This window comes from Jatropha curcas, chromosome 1, assembly GCF_041381405.1.
Source record: "Jatropha curcas cultivar XTBG-Jc1 chromosome 1, XTBG_Jcur_1.0, whole genome shotgun sequence".
In the NCBI taxonomy this organism is placed as follows: domain Eukaryota; kingdom Viridiplantae; phylum Streptophyta; class Magnoliopsida; order Malpighiales; family Euphorbiaceae; genus Jatropha; species Jatropha curcas.
Window position 1 is genome coordinate 28350528 of NC_143151.1, and position 3938 is coordinate 28354465.

Sequence of the window (3938 nt, forward strand, 5' to 3'; positions counted from 1 at the left end):
GCATAATAATTCTTTATAAGAAAAAGACTCGTTTAGTAATTCATATGTTGAATTCCAACGAGTTGGGACATCCCTTGGAAAACGTTTTGGTCTTTTATTATTTTCTTTACAAAATTTAGCCTAACTTTTCATCACTTGGGGATGTGTCCAGAGTGGAAATGGGATAAGGTTACTATGGATTTTGTGACTGGATTGCCTTTAACTCCTAAAAAGAAAGATGCTATATGGGTAATAGTTGACAGGCTAACTAAGTCGGCACACTTTCTTCCTGTTAGGACTGACTTCACCATGGAGCAGTATGCAGAGCTTTATATAGATGAGATAGTGAGATTACATGGGGTTCCTTCTTCCATCATTTCAGATAGAGATCCGAGATTTACTTCTAGATTTTGGAAGAAGCTACATGAGGCCCTGGGTACTAAGCTGAATTTCAGCATAGCTTTTCATCCTCAGACTGATGGTCAGTCAGAGCGGGTTATTCAGATTTTGGAGGATATGTTAAGAGCTTGAGCTATTGAGTTTGAGGGCAGTTGGGAGAAGTACATTCGACTTGTAGAATTTGCCTACAATAATAGTTATCAGTCGAGTATTCAGATGGCCCCTTTTGAAGCATTATATGGCAGGAGATGTAGGACTCCACTATGTTGGTCAGAATTGAGTGAGGGCAAGATTATAGGTCCAGATTTGATTCGAGACACAGAGGATAAGGTCAGAATTATCAGAGATAGATTGAAAGCAGCTTCAGATCGTCAGAAGTCCTATGCAGACTTAAAGAGGAGGGATATAGAGTATGCAGTGGGTGATAAGGTTTTCCTTAAGGTATCTCCGTGGAAAAAGATATTGAGATTTGGAAGAAAGGGTAAGCTTAGTCCTAGGTTCATTGGTCCATATGAGATCATTGAGCGTGTGGGTCCATTAGCCTATAGACTAGCTTTACCACCAGACCTGGATAGGATACATAATGTTTTCCATGTGTCTATGTTGAGGAGGTATCGGTCCGACCCATCGCATGTGATACCAATTGAGTCTGTTACCATAGAGCCAGATTTGACCTATGAGGAAGAACCAGTGAGGATACTTGCGAGGGAAATCAAGGAACTAAGGAATAAGAGAATTCCTTTGGTAAAGGTCCTTTGGAGAAACCATAAGACCGAGGAAGCTACATGGGAAAGTGAAGATATTATGAGACAACAGCATCTTCAGTTATTTACACCTAGGTAAATTCGAGGACGAATTTCTTTTAAGGGGGGAGAACTGTAACAGACTGATTTTTTCTTTTAGTGTCGGTAATAGTGATTTACCGGTCCGTGAATAGTACCATCGGTCCGGGACTTGGTATTATTTTAGTCCGGAAAAATTACTATGCATAGTTAATATTTTATTTACTATTTTTGGAGCATGTTTGCATGATTTAGGTGGGTAGAAAATATTTAATGAATATTTTTGGAGAGTTTATGTATTAAATGCATAATTGGCCTCCCAATGTTCAGAGAGGCAGAGGTAGAGGCCGTAGTGAGGGATATGGTACTAGGAGTGAGAGACCCGTGTTTGAGACTGTGGAAAGACCAGAGGCTAGAGCACAGGCGAGAGCTTATGCCATCAGGACCAGGGAGCAGCGGGATGCGCCGGACGTCATAGCAGGTACCTTCTCTATCTTTGACACTTTTGTACTTGCTTTGATTGATCCGGGCTCCACGATTCATACATATGCATACATGTGGGTAGACTGGGTAGTATGCATGCTGAGACATTAGAGCACAACGTTGAGGTTACTAGCCCTTTGGGTCAGAGTGTAGTAGTTGATCGGGTGTATAGAGATTGCCCTGTAGTCATTCATGGGTATGTATTTCCGGGTGATTTGATAGAGTTGCCTTTTCGAGAGTACGATGTGATATTGGGTATGGATTGGTTGTCTAGACATGGGGTCATTGTTGATTGTAGACGTAAGAGGATTTCGCTTCAGACTCCGTCTGAAGAGGAGATTGTAGTTGTGGGGGAGAGGATGGATTACCTCTCTAATGTTATTTCAGCCAGTACCGCTAGGAGAATGATACAGCATGGCTGTGAGGCGTTCTTAGCCTGTGTACTTGCTCCAGAGTCAGAGTCTCCTAGTGTCCATGATATACCCACAGTATGTGATTTTCCGGATGTGTTTCCAGAGGAGTTGCCTGGTTTACCTCCTGAGAGAGAGGTTGAGTTTGGTATTGAGGTTATGCCTGGTACTGCACCGATATCCATTGCTCCGTATCGGATGGCACCTGCTGAATTGAAAGAGTTAAAGATACAGATTCAGGAGTTGCTTGATAAGGGTTTTATTCGTCCTAGTGTATCTCCATGGGGTGCTCCAGTATTGTTTGTAAAGAAGAAGGATGGCTCACTTAGATTGTGTATTGATTACAGACAACTTAACAAAGTTACTGTGAAGAATCGATATCCATTGCCTCGGATAGATGATTTGTTTGATCAGTTGAGAGGGGCTAGTGTATTCTCGAAGATAGATCTGAGAATACATGCCATATTAGTCTGTTGTGGGAATTTCTCTCTGATGCGAATCCGCTGGTCTTTGTAGGTATTTAGTGATGTCTCAGCGCCTGCCAGATGAGGAGGTGGACAGTTATGCCCCTCCAGAGGGTGCTATGTTAGAGGGCGCTATGTTAGAGGGCGGTAGGCCAGCCGGTGGTGTTGCTGGTGGCATTTTGCGTTCTGATGCAGAGCGCGCCTCAGCTGTAGGGCAGGCTACTGCGGGTCCTGCGGGGCCTAATCAGGGTGATTTGGTACAGCAATTGGTAGCTGCATTGAGGCAGGCTGCGGGAGCTGTTCCCCGGGCTCCAGTCGCACCAGCCCCTGTTCCAGTTCATATCCCAGTAGAGAGACTGAGGAAGTATCGTGTTGAGGATTTTATGGGTCAGAGAGATGATGATCCTTCTGCAGCAGAATTTTGGCTCCAAGCTATAGAGAGGGTTTTGGACCAGATGCAGTGTACTCTTGCAGATAGATTGATTTGTGCTATTTCCTTGCTAAAGGAAGAGGCTTACCTATGGTGGGAGTCTATGGTGAAGACAGCGAGAGCTGAGGATGTTACTTAGGATTTCTTTCTCTCTGCTTTTTGGGAGAAATATGTAGGGGAGTTATACACGGATCAGAGGATAGCAGAGTTCCTTGAGCTTAGGCAGGGACGGATGACTGTCTCCGAGTATGAGCGGGAGTTTCTGCAGTTGAGTAGGTATGCTTCTAAGTTGGTCCCTACTGAGGCAGATCGGTGTAAGCGGTTTCGGAAGGGGTTACTGGATGAGTATAGGATGCACTTGACATCCCAGCCCCACACTACATTAGCTGGTTTGGTGAAGGCTGCTACAGAGCTTGAGCTTATTCGGAATGAGAGACAGGCCAAAGGTCAGAGGATCCAATAGAGCAGTCAGTATAAGAGATTTCAGAGTGCTACATCTGGACAGACTTCAGGGATCCAATCTAGTAGCAAGAGATTTAGAGGCGGATCGCAGATGGGGGCCAGACCGGGCCAGACAGTTGGTCGGGGTATAGTTTCGAGATCAGCTCCTCCGGTTTCATCTGTTGCTAGTGGTGGAGGTGCTGCATGGTCAGGTCTACCAATTTGCAGTCAGTGTGGCAGGAGACATATTGGGCTAGAGATGGTGCTCTTGTAGTAGAGCTTATGGTGAAACCTAGCCTACTACAGCAGATTAGAGATGCACAGCAGGGTGATGAGACTATTACCTTGTGGAAAGGCTTAGTCAGAAAGGGTGAGAAAAAGAGATTTAAGATTAAAGATGACGACTGTCTGTACTTTGGGGATCGGATTTGTGTGCCTAAAATTTCAGAGTTGAGAAAGAGTATCTTGAAGGAAGCTCATAATAGTCCCTATGCTATGCATCCTGGCAGTAATAAGATGTATCATGATTTGAAATCACACTATTGGTGGC